Source organism: Topomyia yanbarensis, chromosome 3 (assembly GCF_030247195.1).
Source record: "Topomyia yanbarensis strain Yona2022 chromosome 3, ASM3024719v1, whole genome shotgun sequence".
NCBI classification, from domain to species: Eukaryota; Metazoa; Arthropoda; class Insecta; order Diptera; family Culicidae; genus Topomyia; species Topomyia yanbarensis.
The window spans coordinates 89088930-89114145 of NC_080672.1; the positions used below are offsets into that span (position 1 = coordinate 89088930).

Sequence of the window (25216 nt, forward strand, 5' to 3'; positions counted from 1 at the left end):
ATGCAGGATCGATTTTTAAAAAATGTGCGACATCTCTCCCCAAATTACCCTATCTTATTTATATTTTCATAAAAAACGATAAATATCCCAATTTAGCTCCTCTCTTTTAATTCTCGGTTTTAGAAATTCTCTGTCCTGCTTTGGGGAGCCGGTCAGCACCAGAGTGCCACTATGTGAACGCCGTCGCGCATATCACGAAATTTTAAGCGAGAGCGACCCGATTCTCCACAGGTCCAATGAATCCCTCCCGTCAACCCGGGTTTTGACGTTTGGAGACCTGAGGCTCTAAGTCATGTTCTCTTCTGTCTCTTATATAACTCCTGCAACACCAATGTTGGAAATAAACCAAATTTGCTTCATATTCCTAGTTTTAAGATAGCTGTATTTTTGTCATAAAAAACTATCATATCCCACCTGGTATAACGAATTGTATTCCTAGTTTTAAGATTGCTGTTAAATTTCTCATAAAAACTTGTTCTCCTTCTCGCATATTAAACTCTATTCTTAGCTTTTGAAATAGCTGTAAAATTTTTCGTCGAAAAAACTTATCTTCCTCCTTTTGTATATCAAGCACAATTCCTAGTTTTAAGATAATTGCAAAAAAATTCAAACAAATTATTGTATCCCACTGTTGTATATAACCTTGTATTTCAAGTTTTAAGTATCTGTAAAAAGTTTCCCCTTTAAAAAAATATTTCTGCATTGTTACCTCCTAGTTTTAAGATATCCAAAATATGAAAAAAGAGAATTTGGCACCGCCAAGAAAACGCATTTGTGCCTAGTGAAAAAAAAAATTAAAAATCCCGATAAATTCCAACTGAATGTTATGTGAAGTATATAGAACAAAAATGATTGGTTATTCATCCCTTTATCCCTTAACAATGCGAATTCGTTCAACATCTACCGCATTAGCAATTATTCTTGTCGAAAAGTTATGGCGCACAAACATGCGCTTTATGCGTATCAGCTTATGTTATTAACCGTCTCTTAGGAAATTTTCATCTTTAGTCTAATTGGGATTCTGAATAACATGAGAGTCATACGATGACAGAAATCGAAGTTAGACGCCATTTTCAATTCTGTTGTGCTTACTTAGATTTAAGTTGAATTCTCTATAATCCTATCATTATGCGATTTTCGGGTGGATTAATAGATTACAGAAATTGGTATCTGACGCCATTTTTAAATCTAAAATGACGACATTCGGTTAGGAAAAAAATCTATAACCTTGTAACGATGGGTATTTTATACACCATCTTAAATTACAATATGGCAAGATCCTGTTAAGCAAACATTTTAATAGCCCTAACAATAAAGGTATTGTTGAAACGGCTTTGGCAAGTACATTGAAGTGACTATGATTGTTGAAAAAAACATTCGAAAAGGACTTGACGAGAATATGATGGAAATCATTGTTCAGTATTTTCTCACACCGTTGCCAAAGCATTTTATTATATTTCAAAATTTGAATGATAAAAAAGTTATATTATACAGCGAGATCCGGCAAAGTTGCTGAAGTAATATTACAAAAGAATATTTCAACATTCTAACTATTCCGATCTTATTCGATCCACAAATTCCAAGCGATTTTAAAATATTGAAATTTTTACTATTTTGAGGTACACCGAAATGCTATAGAGACAAATGAGGGATTCCATGAGAAACCGGCCGACCGCAAAATATGACCATCGTCGATTCGAACGAAACTTTGCAAGTGTGTTCACTGTATGAATCTCCATGATATTCTCTGGCAATTGAAATATTTTGATACAAGAGCAATTTTTCAAAAAGGCGTAAACGTTTCTACGTGTATGAATTTCAAAATTTTTTTTGATCGATTACTGTATTTTATACAGCAAAACTCTCTGAGAACAAGTTACAGGGAATGAATACTTCTGTCCGAAAAAATATACACTGAAAAAAAATGTTGTGTTATTTTTCAAAAAAACAAAAATTTATGATAAAAATTTAAATTGCGAAAAAACCCATTTTTTTAAATTTTTTATATTTTGTTACCAAAAACCTAAAGAGAAAAGAAACATTTTGAATGTGATTACATGATGGAGAAAAAATCGGTAAAAAAGTTTTTCTAACAATAACTTCGTACATGTTTTTAAATTTCATACTAATTGACATACAAAAATGTAATTTTATTACAGAATATAATTCTAAGCACCATTTAAAATCAAAATGCATTTAACAAAAATCTTCCAAAATGCGAGAGTTTTCGAGATATTTGAAATTTTGCTCCTTCAAAACAATTAATTCGTGAAATTATGCTCTTTTTAAAAGTTATTCGCGTTACCCCATCATAAAATGTGAAAAATTTAATGTTAATCGTTTTAAAGACGTAAAAGCAACTTTTTTAGTGTATTTGGATCATGGAGAAGCTTTCAATAAAAAAGTTTTCCTAACTTTTGACATATTTTTATAATTCTTACTATTTGCAGTCAAAAATACAATTTTCTTTTTGAATATAATTCTAAACGCCATTTTAAATCGAAATGCTCTTAACAAAAATTTTCTAAAATGTAGTAGTTCTCGAGATATTTTAACTTTTGTTTTAACAACACAATTATTTTGTTTTATTACGACCTTTTCATAAGTTAGTCGCATTTCTCCATCAAAAATAATAGGTTTTTCAAAAGGCCCGTAAACTTTCCTGCAACTTTCTTTTTGACATGAAGGCGATATTGTAAACCATTTGAAAGTTACATGAAAGCAACCAAAATATATTTCAACCATAGAGTCTGATGATTAAACTATATATAGTTGAATCCTATTTTGGTTGTTTTCATGTAACTTTCAAATGTTTCACAATATCGCCTAGATGTCAAAGAGAAAGTTGCAGGAAAGTTTACGGACCTTTTGAAAAACCTATTATTGTTGATGGAGAAACGCGACTAATTCATGAAAAGGTCGTAATAAAACAAAATAATTGTGTTGTTAAAACAAAAGTTAAAATATCTCGAGAACTACTACATTTTAGAAAATTTTTGTTAAGGGCATTTCGATTTAAAATGGCGTTTAGAATCATATTCAAAAAGAAAATTGTATTTTTGACTGCAAATAGTAAGAATTATAAAAATATGTCAAAAGTTGTTAGGAAAACTTTTTTATTGAAAGCTTCTCCATGATCCAAATACACTAAAAAAGTTGCTTTTACGTCTTTAAAACAAGAAGCGGTAACGCGAATAACTTTTAAAAAGAGCATAATTACACGAATTAATTGTTTTTGAAGGAGCAAAATTTCAAATATCTCGAAATCTATCGCATTTTGGAAGATTTTTGCTAAATGCATTTTGATTTTATATGTTGCTTAGAATTATATTCTGTAATAAAATTACAATTTTATATGTCAATTAGTATGAAATTTAAAAACATGTACGAAGTTATTGTTAGAAAAAATTTTTTACCGATGTTTTCTCCATCATGCAATCACATTCAAAATGTTTCTTTTCTCTTTAGGTTTTTGGTAACAAAATATAAAAAATTTAAAAAAATGGGTTTTTTCGCCATTTAAATTTTTATCATAAATTTTTGTTTTTTTGAAAAATGACACAACATTTTTTTCAGTGTATTTTTTTCAGACAGAAGTATTCATTCCCTGTAACTCGTTCTTAGATAGTTTTGCTGTATAAAATATAGTAATCGAACAAAAAAAATTTGAAATTCATACATGTAGAATCGTTTACGCCCTTTTGAAAAGTTGCTCTTGAGTCAAAATAATCTTATTACCTGTGGAAAATATTTGGTCTTCCATGACGGTGAAACGTGCAAAGTTTCATCGGAATCTAAGATGGTCGGTCACGATTTTAATGATTTTCGGACGGATCTTCGTGGAATTCCTCAAACTATGTTTGGAAAAATGCATCTCTATGAATACGTTCACAGACATCCCTTCTCCTCTCCTTTTTCACAAAGATCACCTCGAAATCACTAGTAGGGGGAGCTGGGCCAATTCGGATCTAGTAAGGGTTTATGAGTTATAGCGCTGGAACGTGTCAACCGATTCACAAATAAATATATTTTTTTCTGAAGGCCTGCGCGCATTTTTTCTAATGTGACTTTTCCCAATCATTTACCGTATTGTGTATAAACGGTTCTGCACAAAAGTACATGACAGGTCCCAATTCCCTTAATCCTGTTCCAATTCGGACCACCCATTTCCAATCGATTTTTTTGCAATGGGTTTCCAATTCCAGGTATTCGTATTGTGTTGGGCTGTTTTGAAGCTGGCTGTAGCCTAAAGAATCGAATAAAAACATAATTCAAACTTGGTAGATTTTCTTAGACATTTGTGAACATTGCAAAAATTAAAAATTTTATGCCTAAAAACACTTTTTTGCATTCATCATAATAACACTAAATTTAAGTAAACTATGAACTTCCATTGACTCATGCGAAATCAACATTATTTAAAATTCTAAAATAATTGGGTCATTAAATGAAGAATATAATTCCTCTTTTATGTCTTAAACCGATAGTGCTAATTTTTGTAAATATTACAATATAAATGTTCATCCTTTAAAATTTCAGAATGATTTTTAATTGTTTTTCTAAAAAAATGTAAACACGTTCCCGTTTGACACTATCGGTCTTCCTTGACGGTGAATTTAACCACGTGGGTTACCATTTTATCCCAGCAAAAGGATATGGATTAAGGTAGTTCAATGGAAGGTGTGGTCATGAAAATTCAATTGTAAAAAATATTTTTTGCACAAAAATATGAATAAAAAGTTCGATTACGTATCTAAAACGTCAGCCGCATCGGAAAAAAATTAAAATCAGCTTATGGCTTAATGAACCAATTGTTGAAAACGATATCGAAGATTGAATCAAGTGTTTCTGGCAGCGGTATTTTGCTCGATTAACTAATTGCTGTTGCCAACAAAACTTTTGTTTTTCGACTAAACAATTTTTTCAAAAAAGCGCTCCGAAACAATATTCGTCCCTAGCGCACGTCCACGAAAACTGAGATCCGCAACATTTTGTGAGATAGAATAGAGCTGCATGACAGCCTTGAAAATGATATATACGCTTTGCATAATATTACCATAGCTGAGAAACAGCTGGGGGTCCGAATTGGCCAGCGGTCCGAATTGCCCCACTTCGCCCTTTTCGAAAGAATATAGAAAATTGACTTCTACACTGGTAGGAAGACCTCTGCACTGGTAGGTGGATATTGGTAAAAACATAAACTCTATTGAAGAAAGACTTTTAACTAGCACAAAAACAGCACTGTACATTAAAAAGACATAAGGACGGAGATAACCTTTTAGTGTTACTCTACAAAAATCAAAAATAATACGTTGTGTCCGTTCTAGAATTAAACGAAAGCATTTTAAATATTTTAAAAGACTTAAATGTGTTGATTTCCAAGCACAATATCATGTTTTGGGTGTAGAATGGGTTCCCGAAAATTTATATTAATGTACCATATGCTATATTTCTTCTTAATGTAGAACAAATTTTGTAAAAACTATTTTTTTTCGCCATTAAGAAGAAAATAGTGTAAATAGTTAATATACCGAAAACACAATCCCAACAAATCTGGACCCAAATCGTAGGCCTCAATTGGTTCGTTTTGACGTTCAAATCGTACCAAATTTATTTCAAAACCCAAAATTTACTAAATTATTCAACCTTATTTCTCATTATTCCATCAGTTCCCGTGCCACTCAGCTCGGCACTGCAATGGAGCAACTTTCCTCCCACCTGTCTGGCCCAACCCTCGGTTTGAGAGCCCCGTCGGAAACAATTGAAACCGACAGCCATACAAACGGTAGTGCGAGAGGCCACAGAGCCAGAAACTCTATTAAAATTCCTTACCTTTTGTATCTCGCGTAGAAGATCTTCTGCTGCACTGCGGCGTGGAACCGGGATGATGCTCAAATGTTGTTGCCGAACGAACAACTGCTAAGCTCTCACCAGGCTCGGCTGCTGGCACTGGCACTGGCACTGACACTGGTGATGATACTGATGGCACTGTGGCTGCTGGTGGAACTGGGCTGCTCGAGTCGCGGTGGTCGGGTTCAAGGTGTGCTTGTATTCCATTATGTTACAATTAGTCGTCACCTGAAAAAGGCAAACGCGCACAGAGAGAACGGGGTGAGGTTAGGCATCTTTTCAGAACCGTTTGGTTGGTGTTTTTTTTTTAAACGCGGGAAAGAGTGGATGTTGCTGCGAGAGGGGGAATGGAGAAAAAATCCGACAGGCACTATCGGGTTCGCGGGATCATCGCGAATCGTCTCCGTCGCCGGATTTTCACCGACCAGCTGCGACGCTTGGTGCAACGGCAGCGGGAATGGAATAAATGTATTATTTAAGCATAAATTTATCGATTCACTGAACAAGGTGTTTTTTCCTTCACCTCGTTCGGAATCTGTCTCGGTGGCGTAGGAATAATACACCCTGAAGTGGGAATATATGACGAAACTTCTGCTCAGCATAATCGACAATGCTTTTCCGTGGAGCAGAGCACTTCCAGAAAAGCGTAACCAAACCAGAATCTGGCAGGCATGCGGGCAGGTAGGCAGACAGGCAGGAAGACGACGTTCAATTTACAATTTAAAGTTTTTCACGCGCTTCGAGTGCTGGTTGGCGCTGCTCCTCTAGGATTGTGAGATGCCTGCTGGAGGAGAAAACTAGCATAACGAGTGCTGCTTCCTTTTGCGATACTGTCCGGTCGGTTGATCTGTTGGTGGTTGGTTGGTTGGTCGGTTGGCAACCGGAGAAGCGAGGCAGCATAACGCATCACAAGAAAAAGACCAGGCGATCGGCGAGGAAAAATCAGCATATTTATTTTTATGCCATTTTTAGTTCGCTCTAGAAATCGATCGGTGGAAATCGATAGCCTTTGTTCTGAACCACACGGTTGCAATCCCGGGCCAGATTCCGGTCTGGCCTGGACGAGGTTCTAAAGATGGCTTTTTGTGCAAATTGGACTTGTGCGGTTGGTGGCAGCAGTGCTGCAAGGCGCGGGGGGGGGGGGGTTCACCGGGCAAGAGATAGTGAGTGCAAACTGACCACACACTGCTGGAACGAAAACGGGAAATAAAAGACGCTAGCGCTGGGAATGCAATGGAAGTATGCTATTGGATGCAATAAATCTTGGTGGAAATTGACGCTTACAAGCAGAAATAAATGCTTCGCAGATACCGGGTTCGGAAATACGATTATCTGCTTGAGCGGGGCAAAAACTACGCATAGATTAGCATTCGAATGGTGCAGCTCGGGGATGTAAATCCTTAACTTTTAGAATTTCAAGTATGAAATCAGATGCAAAGTTATTTACTACAGCACAGTTATATGATCCATTATCTTCAAACGCGTGAGAAGCAGTCCTTGCTATTCTTTGGTTAAAAAAGTCTCTAATAGCTTTTCTTTTTTTTTTTAGGTTTATCGTTTTTCACAGTAACATGTTTTGATAATTTGGAACTGATGCAAATTTACAAATGAGTGGTATGCACGACTGGACTACATTTACACTGAAATTTCGAAAAATGTCTATGAAATCTTTTGTTTTGCAGAAAGAATATGCCAAACTTTATTCAGATAGGGTAGTATTCAGTTGCATGATTGGAAATAAATTTAAAAAAGACCCTGAAGTATGTATATGTATAATTAAAAAATAACTAGAACAAAGAAACAGAGACTAGCAAAAAACTTGAGATTTTGCAACATATCACACTTGCAAGCTTTGCCGATTTCGGCAAAAGGGCTTACGTTTCGATTTCGTCTCATCAGTATAGGGCTTGTAAACAGCTAGTTGCTGATGATGTCCTATAAGCACAGCAATCGCAGTTAATGTATAATATATCGGAGTGTGATTAATTCTCGTATCATGTGGATAGAAAAACCTCCATTATAGACCACCACCTTCCCCAAGGGGGACAATTTCCTTTACCTCTACCTTCTTTTCAATAATGACCGTGTGATTTTCCGTCTGAATTAAGGAGACCTTCTTGTGGATTCGGTGGAAAATCAAAGCAGTATTTGAGAATTTTTTGTGGAAAAAGAAAAGACATACGAATTTCTGCTTTTGATCTTTCATTTGTAATATATCGATAATAAGAAGAAGATTTTTTTTTTCGAAAATCAAAAATGGCGGCTTCAAAATGACGTTTTTCTAGAAACCATGTTTTTTCTGCTAACGTCAAGAATAGATCTTGTTCAATTGATCCGATTTCCTTCATACAAAAAATGTTCGGAAGTATATATTTTTTCTGTCTTCCCATATGCACATCGCACACAATGTTCGCTCTGGTTCTGTGCTCATATTAAACTCACACTTCGTACTTCGTACCTGAACACGTGCACATGTTCGCCTGCACAACCGAATCCCATGTACGTACACGGTGTGTGTACACGTAGGTTAGAGGCACTAGTTTTCTCTTTCTCTGTCTCTCATTATCACTAGCGTTGACCCTTTTTGCCTTCTGCAAATTGTTCTCGGATGTTTGAACTAGAGTTTGCACATCGTTTGCTTGAGTTCGATGTTCGAGGCGAACTTGTACATCGAGACGAAGCATGTTTGAAGTTGAACGCGTGCACGAAATTGTGTACACGGGTACAAAATTGTCCATTTTCATGGGAAGTCTGTATTTTTTGTCCAACTTATACCTGACATTAGCATGAAAAATTAATGATTTACAATTTTAAACAAGATTACAGTAAAAAGAAGAGACAAATTTTATTTATTTTTTTCACTAAAGTCTATAAATAGTTTTTCATCAATTTTTTTTTGAAATTAGATACAAGTTATAGAAAATTTTGTTTATGTGATATAAATTATATTCATCTCTCATTTCAGTTAACTAATAGAGGCCCTGCACTTGACAAAGTAGGACGATGTTACGTGAGCAGAGGCCGACGAGATTCGCCATTTTGAAGCTGCGTTTTGAATTTTCGAAAAAATAAATATGTCTGTATGTCTATTCGTTTTTCCACAAAAAAAATCTCAAATGTTGCTTGTTTTCCAACGAATCCAGGAGAAGGTCCCCTTAATTCAGACGACAAATCGCACGGTCATTATTGAAAAAGAGGTATAAGTTAAGCAAATTGTCCCCTTTTGAGGGAGGTGGTGGTCTATAATGGAGGTTTTTCAATCCACATGCTACGGGAAACAACAATGGGTTTTTTTTAAACTGTTTCAACAAAGTTATTGTTTTCTTGGTAGAGTAGATTTTGTTAAATGTTTTCGCGTTGTAGTGTTTTGTATACTTTGCTCATTAATAAGCTAATTGGATATTATTTCCATATAAAAAATTACGCCCATGAGTTAAAGAGTTGTTGCATAAAATAAGTACCAGTAGCGAGGAAGTGAGGCCATGTTGACAGGTGTCTCAAAGCGATTGAACTTTTTACACAATAATCGAAAATTGTTGGAACTTGGTATACTTTGAGCACATATTACAAGGATTCAAACGTATTTCTTCGAATTAAAAATATTATTCATAAATATTACTGGAGCTGTAGAGCTAGGGTACGGAAAAAGCTCGTCAGAATCACTCCAAAGAATTGCAGACGAGACGGGAAATGACACCCACCAAAACACAGCCTAATGTCAATTCAAGCGTTCCGTGGTTCTGACTGTGATATTCATTCTACGGTTCAGATTATGTGCGGGCGTAGGGATTTTACTATCGCGTATATCGTCGCGAAGGGCTCGAGCGTTTGTGCTTGGACGTGTTATAAATTCTATTTTATACTCCATTCGAATATTCGTGTGTGTTCTTGAATGGTCGCGGGCGGACCGTCAATCTGACACTTGATTTTCGGTGCACGATTCAGCTAGAAGAAAGTTAGTTCTTCCACATCACTAGAGATCCCGGTCATGTCACCATGTTGAACGTGTTGCCTAGTGGATATGAGTCTCATTTTTTATTAGTCAAACTGAAGGCATGGACCTAGACTGTTAGGGTCGAAAGTGGGGACTTCCGGACGTAACCGATGATCGCTCGAACACGAGCGTTTGTAGGTTCGCTATTGAGACCGATTTTGTAAAATCGATAAGTGCCAAAACGTTCACTTAGTCATCGGGGTGCTATCCTGTTTGTTAGATCGCGGGTGCAGGTCTATGTGGATGATCGCGAAGGGATCGAGCGTTTGTATGTTAACTTGTTTGTTGCGCGAGTTAGACTGTTTGTAACATTGTGTGCATAAATTCGATTTTATAACCGTGTGGCTATTCGCATAGTCGCGTTTATTCTTGAATGATCACGCGCGGACCGTGTACTTGATGCTCAATTTCAAGGGTATGCCATGGAGCGTGTTGTCTAATGATTATGAGCGTCATTTTTTTGGTTCATCTGAAGGCATGAAGCTAAGCTGTTACGACTAAAGTTAGAAATTTCTGGACGTGACCGATGCATTATCGCGCTAACTTGAGCGCTTGCAGGTTCCCGCATGAGACCGCGTTTATAAGTTTTTTAGTGCTAAAACATTCGCCTAATCAACGGGTTGTTATCATGTTTGCGAGACCGCGGGCTTTGGTGAGCGTGGGTGATCGTAAAGGTCTTAAGCGATTGTATGTTGACGTGCTACGTTCTAGAAGAGTATATACCCTGGCATACCCCATATCAATAGAGTTTTCGGTCATGTCACCATGGATCGTGTCGACTAGTGAATATGAGCGCCATTTTTTAATGGGTCATTTGAAGGCATGATGCTACGCTGCTAGGATCGAGGGTAGACACTTCTGGACGAGACCGTTTCATGATCGCGCGCGCGGTGGGTTAATGCTTGAGACCGCGTTTGGTTCTAAAACGTTCGCTCAACGTCCGGGGTGTTAGCGATTTCGCAGGTGTTAATATGTATGGATAATTTCAATTGAACATTCACGTCTGTGAGCATGTTTGTTTTATCTCGAAGGCCACGAGCGCTTGTACGTTTTGAATGATCGAGATTGTGAGTGTACACGAGAGATTATGCATTTCATTGTGTTAGTTTGAATCTAATTTACGATATAGTAATAAAAGGAAAAATAATAATCCGAATAAAGAAAAGATGCGATGAGATTAAGTAAAAGCAAATAAATTGGAACTACTAGTGGAAAGCAAACCACTAGAAGTACAGCAAAAACAGACTAATGATGTAGAAGAAAAGCACAAATATAACATGCAATCAAACTACAGTGAAGACCCGATTTCATTAGCTTTTTTCCAGATTTTGTCAGCTTCATATGAAAATATGTTTGATGGGCTCTAGCAGATGAACCAAGTCAAATCCGAGTGAATCCTTTCTTGAGCATCTTTTTCTTGCATTAGAGATGCAAATTATGCAAAAATAAAAAAATTTATTTATTGTTTATTTTGTGCTGGTGGACCCTCTTAAGAGAAGTTTCTACCACTTTGGGTTTGAAGAAATTCGAAGGGATATGCCTGGTGTGACAGTTGACAATATCGTCGAAGAGATGTTCCACGACGAGCATATCTGGGAAGGGACCAACTAAGTAGCGCCATCGGCTAGGAAGCCGCTGTGAAACTACAAGTCGGATTTTGGGAAAAATTTAATCACTGGGGAACTCTTCGCAGGTGTAGACTAGGTCCAGTTTAGTAGTATGCGACGTAGCACCTGGCTCGGGTTGTCGGGGCGCCAGTGAACCGGACGTCAGGCTTCAACGGAATCGCCGGACCGACTTCTACGGAAGCTACGCCCCACATGGAATCGCTGGACAGACATCAGCTCTTAAAGTCTGGCCAGTCGAGTAGGCTAGATCCACCAACGGGGACTAGATCGGGACGAAGCGGGTAGCAAAATTGCTCACGGAAACGCATATCGGTATCGGGTGAAAATCTAGTGCCAGGGAATTTACAATAGGGTACTATTCGCCAACGAGGGCTATCCGACTATATCGTGACAAAAATATGGGAGCTTATTGGCTCACTAAACAAACTCTGGTATCGAGAGAAATTCTGCTGCCGAGGAACTCTCAGTCGGAGTAGGGTAGTTCACCGCCGGATAATATCCGAGTAGATCTCGGTAAAGCTGGGAGCTAAATGGCTCAGGGTAGCGGATATCGGTGTTAGGAGAAATTCCTCCGTCGGGGAACTATCGGTAGGAGCAGGGTGAGTTAACCGTCGGGGACTATCCGAGTAGACCGTGATAAAGTCAGGAGCTGAATGACTCACGGAAACAGGAGCTAAATGGCATCTAATCGACTCACGAAGACGAAGGCTAAAAAGGCAACGTAATAGATGGAGACAAGAAGAAAGAGAAGAGTCGAGAGTTACATCAAAGCTCAAAGGTGAGGTTCCAAGATAGAGCTGAAGAAAGAGGAAAAACGAATACACAACGGGTCCCTCCCCACAAAGTAATGCCTAAATGTAGTTCCGTGGAGAAAAAAGGGGAAAAAAGAGGAGTGTTAGGCACGAACGTGAGTCGTGAGTCCCACAGAGTTCTAATACACCAATGAGTTGATTGGTATATGAGACTCGGCCCTCCAGGCCTTGGAGAAGTTTTCAAAGTTTGAGCGAATCCTATCCTTTTGTAAGAAACGTAAAAAGGGAAAATTGTCATTCGCGAGTTAGATTTTGCAGACAGAGCCGTCAATAGGAAACATCTAAGTGGCACTATCAAACACGAAAAGTTATAAATAGAGGTGTCGCGTGCCGGTTTAAATCAATTTTGACTCTTATCCTAGACGAGCAACATCATGACCATAATGGCCGAACGGTACAATAAGCACTATGGATCTCGGCAACGTTGGCATTTGCATACACTTGAACTTATGTGACTAAATCAAATACGGATGGCTTATAAATGGAGGCGTGTCCGTTCAATCATTCGTCGCTCGCTTGCCAAACGAGCAACATGATGACTATAACTCCCGAACGCGACGGTACAATCGCTCGCGTACATCTATTCGCACACAATTTTACCGTGTGTCCGTTTCCTTGCTGTGAGCAAAGTTTATCGCGCGCTCTGCAACTCGCGCGTGCAGGCATGCGATAGGTTCGAATGGTGTACACACGATGATTTGCAATGTGGAAGGGTAGGGTGGATTCAGTTAAGAGCTGCGTTGCATTTGGATAAATTAATTAAAACTCATGTTTTCGGTTTGTAGGTACTTAAGGTAATATTGACACAACATACTTTTCATATCTCAAAAGTACGGGCAGACTGAGCTGGATTTGCGCCTACCGGCAGACGGATGTTAGTTGGAAATTTTGGTGGGTGTGTATATTGAGTTATGGTAAAGCAGATTCAGTTTATTTAAAAAAAGTTGCGAAGCCAATCTATAGCGATTCTTGGTAATCAACCCAGAAGTAATTCCATCGGACCAAGATAAAGCCCTGATTGTTATTGCTATCACAGGTTTGCAAGCATTCCTATTTTATATCAATCAATTTTCTTAGAGTATATTCAGCAGCACGGCGTTTAACATAAAAGTTTTAAAGAGGATTTGAAACGGAAGCAATAACGTCCTAACCAGAGGATTTTTATTTTGTATTACGAACAGTTTTGTTTCGAACTTTAAAATTGGTGTACGTTGCCGTTCTCTTTTTGCTGCTTTCGAAAAAATTTTGGAACTGTGCACTCAGGTTCGAAAGATTGGGAAAACAAATTTCGAGTCAAGAAACGACGTTAGGACACAAGGGTATCGCAAAATTAATTTTTGAGATCTCAAAGGCTTTCATATTGTGACAAATGTCAAAGTAAACTCAGATGCCAAATTTCACAGCATTTGGACAATTCTACACCCCCGCCCACTTCGCTTGAAGTTTTTGACATTATCACTATGGGAAAATATAATAAAAAATATATTAAATGCTAAAAATTTTGAAGTAGCACACGGAAAATTATAATTTATGCATTTAAAAAAAATCTTAGCATTGTAATAAAAGTGTCTTTGTTTCCCGAAAACTAAGGGATCCTGGAGTTTTGGGACCTTTCGTCCAAAAAATTAGTTGTCTTAATAACCATTCTGCCCTATGCTGAAAATCATGCTTTTTTGCAGTTTTCTGATGTTAAAAACTCAGAAATCCAACGCGACCTTTGCGGCCAGAATACGAGAAGTTGAAATTCTAGGGCATTTTGTCATTCATATCCAATTTAATCATTTTCTCGTGCATATGCATATCTCCATTTTTTCAATTAATTTTGATTAAAAGTACCTTGCTGAACGTGGAAATCCTAAGCAATAAAATAGAAGAAGATTTATTATTGGTAAAATTCAGATACATTCATTTTTTGACATTTAGTCCCGATTCCATATTTAATCTTTAAATAGCACATAACAACTCCAGTTAGCAATACATTATTACTTAATTTACTATTTTCAGTGTGAACAATGTTCAGGAATGATATGATAAATGCTTCAGTTCAGGAAAAATACGGGAAATTGGGGTATTGGGGCATCTGATTAAAAAAATTGGTTTCTAGCCTAAATGTAAAAAAATTATGATGCTTCTGAATTTTACCGGCAACGAATCTATTTCAATTTTGTGTCTTAGAATTTTCCACGTTCAGCAAGGTACTTTCAATAAAAATGGATTGAAGAAAAATAGAGATATATGCGCGACAAAATTATTAAATTTGATATGAATGACAAAATATTCTAGAACCCCAAGTTATCGAATTCTGACAAAGGTCGCATAGATCCCGTTCGATTTCTGAGATTTTTTCACATCAGAAAAACTGCAAAAATGCCTGATTTTCAGCATAGAGCAGAATGGTTATTAAGAATAAAGAATTTTTTGGACAAACTACCCTAAAACTCCAGTTTGCCTTATTTTTTGAAAACGAAAATACTTTCAAAACAATGCTAAAATTCTTTTCTTTAATAACAGGTTTAAATTACGACTTTCTGAGTGCTATAATTTAATTTAATATATTTTTCCTCATATTTTCCCATAGTACAAATGTCAAAAAGGGGGAGGGGCATAGCGTAGTTGGTAAATCGATTGCCGTGTACGCAGCTTACCTGGGTTCGAATCCCAACCCCGCACATAAAGTTAGAGATTTTCCAAAAGAGATTTCTCTAACCCGAAAAGAGGTTAAAACTTCTATAATTCAAAAAAAACCGCTTTAATCCATCTAGTGGTCCAGTGGTCTAGCCTTTCTCATTTATCCAAACTACGATTCCATGGCTAGTTATGTTTAATATAATGGTGGAAATGTCTATTACGTATTCAGTACGATTTACACATACGACAGCTACGAACTTGAGTTGCTATTGGTCGACGCTGAAACACTTGAAACCAGCGGCGGATCCAGGAGGAGGGTTGGGGGTTTGGACCCCGCCAAAAACTTTCAACTTGTTAAGAAATTTTAAATTAGTTTCTCAACTCAATATCATTTCAAACCAAATTTTTCACTGGTTTTTCAGACCCACTAGGAAAATTTATTCTATAGGAATTAGAAAATTTTATCCACGTAGAGGGGTACTTGATGAGGGAAGGGTGGTTTGGGGAAGGATGGTGAGTGATGTGGGGGGTTCCCCTCACCGTATCCCCCTAACTACGACCTAGTTAAAATACAGAAAACCTATGCAAGTCAAATAAATTGGCCCTCTGGGATTAGGTTGACGATATTCAAAGTGATTGCATAACCTTTCTATACGAGAAAGGCAAAAATGTGAATTTGCTGTGCGTCCGCACTCTTAAACCCGTACCTCCGGAACCGTAACTCGGAATTTAATGAAATTCAATAGCAGCCTATGGGAACGTTGTACCTTTCATTTGACTAAGTTTGATGAATTTGGTTAAGCCATCTCCGAGTAACGATGTGCATATTTTTGGTCACATACATACACATACATACATACCCACGCACAGACATTTGCCGAATTCGACGAACTGAGTCGAATGGTATATGACAGAAAGCTCTCCGGGCCGGAATTAAGTTGACGATGTTCAGAGTGATTGCATAACCTTTCTATAGGAGAAAGGCAAAAAGTATATAAAAAAATTCAAGTGAAATGGGCGGGGTTCTAAAATTGGCCAAATAAAATTTGGCATCTGAGTTCACAAAAAAAAAACTATAATCACAAGTCCTAGTACAAGTGTAGATTCAACCACATTCATTAGTCAGTCTGTTGATATGCATTGTTTCCCGGTCGTTGGCGTGTTGATCGCAATCCAATTTCTTACCGAAGTGTTTCTAGGGTTGGTACCCTAGGCTCAAAATTAGTTCAAATGCCTGTAGGTTTCACACAAGAAAGTCAACAATTAATCATTGGTTTATTCGTCATTAGGGCGAAAAAGCTGTTCCCTGTACTGTGCGGTCAATCTATCTCCGAGAAGGTTACAAATGTCATTGAGCAAACAAACGAGCTAAATGAAACTTCGAACAACGAAAACCGGTCAGATTTCAGGTCAGACCAGGTGCTGACCAAACTCGATGGATGTGTCTTAATCGGCGATGAAACTTATGCGAAAGCCGATTCCATGTAGATCCCGCAGCTCAAATTTTGCAAGACTCATGTTTGAAGTTTGATTTTGCAGATAAATTGTCTAAAAAAAATGTAGCTTGGCAAGGTACCTGTTGTGACGGACAAGACTAGGAAGTGCATAAGAGGGTGTCCCTCAATAAACGGATTTCGCCTTTTATGAAATCCTACGATGGTCCAGTTACGTTATAGCCGGATCTAGCCAATAATCAGAAACGGTTATAAGTCTATGTCTAGCAACTATAGAGGAATACTTTAACAGCTAACAGTTTATTAAAAGAAAGACAAAAATTTGTCACAATTTTGTCGAAATCCCCGTTTCGTCAGCCTAAAATAAACGAAGGAGCTAATTGCAATATCTAATAACCTCAATTAATAAAAATCAGTGAACAATTTTTGGTATGAAATAATTTTGAATTTGAAACTAATTTGAAATTGAAACTAATTTAAAATTGCTCAACAAGTCGTAAATTTTCGAAAGGGAGGTGATCCGCTACGACAACTACAGGTGTTGCAATAATTAAAAGGAAGCGATCAAATTTTAAAGGGAACAGATTTTATGTATGATTAGATGTTCTGGAATGAAAGAATGCATGTAGTATTCTGAATGCTATTGCAAGATGGGACACAAAAATTTAAATCCCTCAAAGTGCTATAATAAAACTCGAACGAATTATCGTAAATATTGCTAAAACCTAAATGGATTAAAATGTTCAAATGATATAATTCTACATTTTCTGCACGACAAACAAGCGAATAATATTCTGAGAAGTACTGCCTAGTTTGCGTAAACAAGCCGCATCACCATTTCCCATTCAATCCAGGGACCCATCATCTATTCATATCTCGGTTCGAAAAATATGAAAGCGAAACTCATCTCCGTCCGCGCATTTCATCCGAAACCAGGATAAATAATCCGATTCCACAGAATCCATCCCCCTTCGAGAGTGAGACTAAACTTTACAGTTACCATTCGCCTCCCGCCTCAACCCGACACAGCCTGGGCGGCTGAAATCGGTCCCGGCCCGGTCTCTGTGCAATGTATTTAGTTGCTAAAAATATAGACCCGTCAATATTTGAGCCCCAAACCGAAAATAATTCGTTCGATAATCGAAAAAGCTGCGATTGGAATCCAATTCCGTTTCTATCAAAGCGATGTCAGTTTTTCTACCACGACGGACGACGTACGACGGTCACGGATTTTGTACTGGAGACCCATGACAACAGCGACGCGATCAGTGCGGGATGTTAGCGTTTTCTGTAGGATGTTATGACAACTGAAAATTTCGATGATGTTTGTTGTCTTGGCAACAGATATTTATCCCTTTATGTTTCGTTACATTTATTCAACGTTTAAGGCTAAGGTGTTTCAAAAGTTCTTTACCCATTTGTTGGATTTGAAGTTCTTTGAGTGTGTTGGAAATCGGACAGGATTACGATTTTCATGTCGGTAAAGTTGTATCTTTTGAATACACTGAACGGTTTGAGAGATTTTATCATTATGTTCAGAAACGATTGATGTTTTAATTTGGCATGTTTATGAGAAAATCAATATTTCAACTTTTAGAAAAATAAATTCATTGCGATAGTGTATCTAATCTTCATTTCGAAAAGCTTTAACTGCATAGCGGCTCGGAAAAAGCGATCCCACACCGCATCCCATTTTTCAAATGTCACCCGTGAGATTGTTTTTCCCCTGCTCTTACCTAGTGCTTATTTTATTAAATCGTGCCTGTACTGTTTTCAATAAATTAGTTAATCTTTGCAACTTTGCCGAGCTAATCTTAAATTGGACCCGATGACTGGCCGCGGCGCACAAAGTCGTGGTTAAGTAAATAAAAGCTCACGAACGGCAGTTTTGTTCGATCATAAGCAGGCGATGCTCTACCGTCCAGGCAAAAAGTTGCTCCTTGTGGTGCCCTCCGTGCTCCCACCACTGGCCCCGTTGACTTGAGATGCTATCGACATGTTTATGTACTCCCACCATCACCCCTCCCAACCCATCGCAACGGAGCAGTTTGCACTGGCACTGCTCCAGCTTTGAATTGCTGCAATCAACTCAAGTTCTCTTTGCCGGGGTTCCGTGGGGAACTGGAAGGCGGTCGTCGGTAATAAAGTGACGGTTTGAATTTCCAGCCATTAAAACCTGAACGCTCGCTCTGGTAGAGTATTGCTGCCTGTGTGCATGCCGGTCGGAATCGGTGGCCAGCTGGGAAGCAAGATTTGAAATCGCAATCACGCCACATAGCGGCTGCGGTACATTTCTTCCGTTAGTACGGGTACATTAGAACTAACGAAGGAGTGCTGCTTTAGCTGCTTCGTTCGAATGCAGAGCAAGTGTAGGTACATTCGCAATATTGCCATGAGTCGGACTGGCGGTGAGATGGATCTGCGATAGAATGTCTTGTTAGTCCTGCCAGCTTGGCGTGATAAAGTTTGCCAACAGTTAATTAAAAATAGTTTGGAATGTTATGGAATCGATTGGGAAGATGTGCGACCCAATTTTATTGTTTTATTTCCTGTTTATCTTTAATAATAAAAGTTTATTACTTTTAATAATTCAGGTATTGTAATGAGATTGCTCTTTTATGTAGATGAAATATTTTCGACCAGCTTTTACGTCTTTTGAATGTTGAATTTTAAAGATAGATGGAGGGTAAAAATCTAAGAGACAATTGGTCGGTGTTAAGTCAGACCGGACTAAGTGACAAAATATTGATTTCGAGAAAAACGAGTTTTTGTCATAATTCTTGATTATTGTTGCATATTCCAAATCTGGCAAAAGTCGAATGTAGCTTACGAAATACCTTATCCAGTGACATCATTGTCTCATTTTTTGATGTTTTGCGACTTAATCCGGTCTGACTTAACACCGACCAATTGGATTTAGTTTTAAATATTTTCAGAAGCATGAAATTTTTCGAACATTTCTTGCCTGTGGCCTTTTTTCATTCGACAGAAAATCCGTGAACAGGTTTCCCGTTAAAAAAGCGACATATCAAAAACTATCCAGAAATAATTCTTTAGAGCGCTGTCTCGAGCTGTTTATTATGGAACCACTTCTGCGACTAACCTGCCGTATCTAACATCATACATACAGGAAATATGAAACGTCGCAATCTGACTGATATTATTTACAGTCTGCTATCTGTAGCTTTTGATAGAGTGAACCACGATATAACAGTCGCTAAACTAGAAAAATTTGGAATCAATGGAAGTTTTTTTAAGTTGCTTCGATTCTAGCTCAAAAAGCGAGAGGTGAGGATTGTCATTGCAGGTTGACAGCACATTTACATTTGCGTCAGGAATTGCTCAGGGATGCTACTTGAAACCGTTGATATTTCTACTTTACTTTAATGATTGTGCTGAATTCTATGCGCCGATCCTTCGCAGGCGATCCAAAAATATTTCATCTCATCCACTCGATTGAAGAATTCAGATTTCTTCAACAACAGCTTCAAATCTTCGTTGGTTGTGGTGTAAATATGTGTAAATCCGAAGAAGCACTCGATGTTCGCCAAGGCCATATAATATGTTTTATAAATCGATAACCTTTAGTCCTAAAAGCTCAATTTCTTGAACAAAATTCTTCCCTGCGAACATTTCTAAAACTTTGTCGAAGACACCAACTTTCTACCTCGTCAGTAAAAAAGGTTAATTTTTTTTAGTTTGGTGATAGTAAGTTATGCCTAATTTCAGTTTTTATCAGATTGTTGGGAATATTCATACGAACAATTCCTCTAATGACACCGGCTGTGAATATATTCGACGGTTTGGCCTCTAGTGAATTAAGTTCACGTTGTTGCCGTTTCCGACCACTGCGCAGTGGCGTAACTATATCAAATCCATGGCCAAAATTATTTCACATGTTTTTAAGCTTTTTTATACGATATCGAGTGATGAAAAATGCTTTTTCATGGCTTTTGACAATTTTGTGACCAAAATATGAAAATATTAAACCTCCTTGCAGTGTGATGCAAAGCCGAAAATAAACAAATTCCACGAGCATTATTATTTTTCAATGTGAACGTGTTTTAGAGTAATCTATCAGTTTGAGGAAACCTCACATTAAGATTTAGTCTGTTTCAACCGTTTTCATAAATTAAAAGATTTTGTTTCAAGTTCATATGTTTATTTTGCTTTTCTGGTTTTCTTATAGTAGAAAAAAAATCAAGTTTTTGTAAATTTTTCAATAGAAATCTACCCAAGTGATTATCGTATTCAATCTGGATTGTTCACGTTAACACTTGCAATCCGGAGACAAGGAACTGGAATGAGAAGATTACATAATTTGCAAGGGGTTTCCAATGAGCCAAAATAGTGACACTTAATCAAGAATTACTTCGATTTTTAGAAATAATTCGGTAATCCGTCGATTACTTTGATAATCAATAATAAGCAGGGTAATTGTCTTTATTTTTTAAAATAATTCGCGTAATCAACCATAAATACAATGTAATCAGTTAATCGTAAAGTAATCGCAAAGTAATTCATTACTACAAGACTCATTATATGTTCATTTTCACATTTTTGCTCTTATTCTTTAAATATTGTTTGGTTATTCCACACATGAATTTCACATTACATTTTACTTGCGGCTTAGGGGAACTGTGACGGACACCTTATGGTGAAATAGTAAATGCGACTCATCTAGTGAAACAGTGCTCGCAAATTGTACGCCAACCGTGATTTGAGATCATATCTCATCAACACAGTAACTGATACTAAAAAAATTTCAAACTAAAAGATGCTTAAAATGGTTGTGAAAATAAAGCACAAAATCGTCGTTTCAAAAGTGCTATGGGTAAGATGGGCAACTGGCATGGGTAAGATGGACATGTGATGTTGGTAAAGATGAAGATAGGACAAGAGAAGAGTGAAAAGCTTCACAACTTTGTTTTCTTTCGGTATATCACAACTTTTCGATATTAAAAAATAGCCAAAGGGTGTACAATTTAACGGCATTTTGCTGTATTTCACCCAAGAAATATGCCCATCTTTCCCATCTTTCCATCTATTGTGTCCGTTATACCCAAAATGATACCAAATTTAAAAAAAATTCCTTGATTAAGAACGACTTATAAAAATTTCAGTTTTTCACCAGTCGTGTGCTAAATCGACGTCAACATTTCATAAGGCATTATCTGCAATATGCTCATGTTGAGAAAATGGCGTCTGAAAAATTACATCGTACTTTATATTCCCATTTATGAACTGGAGCTTGATTTAAGGACCAAACAACTCAATGCCGTGTTAAATTAACCATTTTTTCCGAATAATATAACAGATTTATTAAAAAAATTGTATTTTGAACGTTTTTTGTAGATAAATGTTTTGGTCCCTTTTGAAACATCGCACTGGTTTTGTGCCCTCTCCCATAATCCCTTTTCGGCGAGACGTTAGCTTATAGTGCGTGCGGGTGAGGCCTTTTGTTTACAGCAAATGATTATGTGACGTTTATTTTGATCCCTTTCTTGGTGTTGCGATGTTTTTGTTCCCTTTTCAAGTATAGTCTTTTTCATTAAGAAAAGGGCCCATAAACAAATTTTTCCGTTTTGTTGTTTGGTGTTTATGAGCCGTTAATTTTTGAGGGGAAGTGAAAGGGAACATAAGCAAAACAAGTTATTTTGCTTATGTGCCTTTTCAATAATCCATTATTTCCCCAACAGCCAGGTTTCAGAATCGGCTTATTTAAGGTATGTATAAAGCTTTGTTAGTGTCCATTTGAAGTAAGTATTAACCGGAATTGTTTACGTTTCGTTTATCGGCCCATTTGAAATGTTCTCGTCGAAATAACCAGTACATCATGTCAAACTATTTCCCGGGATCAATCATTATTTTCTGGCGTCAAAAATTATACCCATTAGCGTGCCCTTGATAAAAAGTATTGATTTGCTTAAATATCTGATAATTCGCGTTTTAGATAGTAGCATTATCTTTCAGAATCATTTAATATCCTCTAAAAATGGTATAGTATCAGTATATTTTTACCATTTTTCCAGTTTGTGAGAAACGGAAGGTGTCCATCATTGTGTACGTCTTAGTCTACTTTCCCCTACTTCAATTTCAGTCGGAACCTGTTATTCAAAGTATATCAAAATAATTGGGCCATAAACTCTACCGTAATGACTACTGAGGAATAACGATTCTCAATGTTGCGTACATGGTACTCTCTCGTGTTCTGTTTAGCAGACTACGCCCGTTGACTATATCATTTGTCGGCGAAATCCAATAGTAAAAATGTTATAGTTTATAAATATCGTTGGCAGAAAGGGTTAAATGATAAACTGCATCATATAATAATACGATCAAAGCAGGATTGTGCCTACTTTTTAACATATTTTGCATTAAGTAAATTCCCCGTTGTGTTTTTCAATTTCGAATCATGTTTAATTTTTGTCTGAAAGGGGTCATATAAAAGTTACTTTCTTAAAAATATTTTACCCACTAATTCTCTTTATTCTCATTTTACATACTACTATTCGGCCATTTTTATCTATTTACCTATTCCAAGTTCATACTAGATTGATATTGCAACTTCAGAGTAAAAGGTTTGCACACCTCATGCTGCTTTTAACAACACGTCGTCGGACAAGTCCTCAAAAACTCCATGGTACTTTGAAAGTAATAAATACAGAAATCGAAATATTGCATTAGGGGACGACATAGCAATATATTAAATCTACTTTTTAATCTTGCATTCATCAATAATTCTGCTCTATTTAAAGGTTCAGAATGTTACCACGTTGCAGATATGTACGAAACAATACGGTGTATTTATATTTTCAAGCTATCATTATATTTTTCTTCCTAGACAAGTACAACTCTTGATAATGTATTTGGTAACAACGCAACAATGAACACAATCGGTAGCACATTAAATAATGTCCACTAACGCATATGAAGTGTTTATTTGAGATCCCTATTTAACTAGGGCATTTCAGCTCCAAATATTTTTAGAATTTTATTTTTTTTGTGCTAATACAATGGTCATTTTAAAACTAGGAATATTAGTAATATACAAAAGTTAATTGAATTACTTAGGCCCTAAGAGATTGACTGAATTTAATTAAGAAGTAGGGAGGCAATCAAAAACATTTGAATACATCTTGGCATTTCAACAAGAAAGATTCTTTGATTTAACAATTAAAACTAGGAGAAACACTTTTCGGCACTTGGTAGATTCGCAAAATATTCTTTGGAAAGACATTTACATTGGGGATCAATTCTTTGGAAATACATTCTTTATGGGGTCATTCACAAGTGCGACATTCGGGGGATTTAGTAGTAGAGAGCATATTAGGGACAGCAAAGAGATGGTGGAAACGGAATACGAAACAAGACGAACACAAACGTGCTCCATTATGGCACGCGGCTGGTCTTGTTTAAAGAACCGACTTCCAGTCCGTTATTTGCATTCGATTTTCTGCTAGTCCTGATCAGAGAATGACAGAGAAAAGAGAAGAAATAGTTTATGTTTGGATATTTATCGTCAGCACATCCAGAACCCAAAAGAAATAATTTATCTGAGATCTGGCGCCACAGTACTCGTCTCATGACCAGACAACATGTTCGATGTCGTGATAATCCTTCGCCACAAGTTCAAAGATCATTCTCTACAAGCCCAATATGCCGAAAATGCGCATACAACGTATAATGATTTGGCATGGACATCACTCGAATTAAATTACAACCCATATCTATCCCCTTAAAACAGGCTTTCGTGGCCACTTGTGGGATTATAGAATGTTGCCACCTTCCTAAGTCTCTACTGCTCCACGAGATTTGCCTTCTTTCGAGTGTCCCTTGACGAGAAAAATACATGTAAAATTCGTTGAAGTGAGTTGATCTTTCATAAAAATCACTTTCTAATACACTCACCTTAGCTAGAGTTTGTGCATTCTCATTACCCGGGATGGAGCAATTAGAAGGGACCAAACTAAGGTATCTTATCTGGTATGATTTCTCAGAAAAAAACAATCAGGAGTTTCCGTGCTTTCCCCAGAAAATTCTAGGAGTGCTTTCCACGCTCCATCGAACGGAGGGACTCTGTACAACTTACACTATCCGTAACGAAGAAATAATGGTCTAGAGGCAGGGTGTCAACGATCCCAAGGATATCCCAAATTACGGCTAATTCTGAGACATGAAGCAGTTTGTGGAAAGCGGTGAATTTTGATTGAATGTGCCAAAGCCAGGAAACTCGTCGAATTTTGATGAGTCAGAGCACTCCACTATATTGTAGCTATTGAATTGAAAAAATTAGGAAATTGAACTTATGTTGCCACTTCTAATTCAGATTTCTAATGTGGTTTTCGAGTCGAACCAGATGACGAAATATCTTACTGAGGTGACTTGAGCGATAGTTTGACCTATTAAAAGAAGCTGTACTTGTGCTGAATCACGCTTCCTTGAAAATACGGCTAGCTTTGTTTTGTCCATGGAAACCTTAAACCCGGTTGAAAGTTGAAGCAGACAAACTATCCTAAGTACCTTGCAGATCGATGGCTTTGACTTACGGAGACCACTCCATCATCTGCAAGTTGGGTTAGCGTGTTAATATTTACAAGATTCATAGATGTCATTAACAAGCAAATTGTACAAAAAGGGCCTAAGAGATGAACCCTGAGGAAGACGCATGTCGCTTGCCTTTTTTAATTTTATAAAAATTGTTGAAGATTGTGTGAAATGATAAAAAATAAGCAAACAACAGCTTATTATTTATCCGAATAGTCGTTTTGAATTTTTTGTCGGTTCACAAAATTTGGGATTCTTGTATTGAGAAAAATCCAGCAGAATGTATTAAAGGTGTATCTAATA

The 25216-nt window shown here is 37.1% G+C and overlaps 1 protein-coding gene across 3 annotated transcripts in view; it reads right to left on the reverse strand.

Annotated features, from left to right (window-relative positions):
- The window catches only part of LOC131692650 (leucine-rich repeat neuronal protein 3), an 816296-nt gene that overhangs the window by 258865 nt on the left and 532215 nt on the right, over positions 1–25216 (reverse strand). For 2 of the 3 annotated variants that reach the window (XM_058979809.1, XM_058979811.1), the window contains one exon: positions 5833–6078. The exons of the other annotated variant lie outside the window; for it this stretch is intronic. The gene's annotated coding sequence lies outside the window, so the exon portion shown is untranslated. The remainder of the gene's footprint in view (positions 1–5832; positions 6079–25216) is intronic. 3 annotated transcript variants of the gene reach the window in all.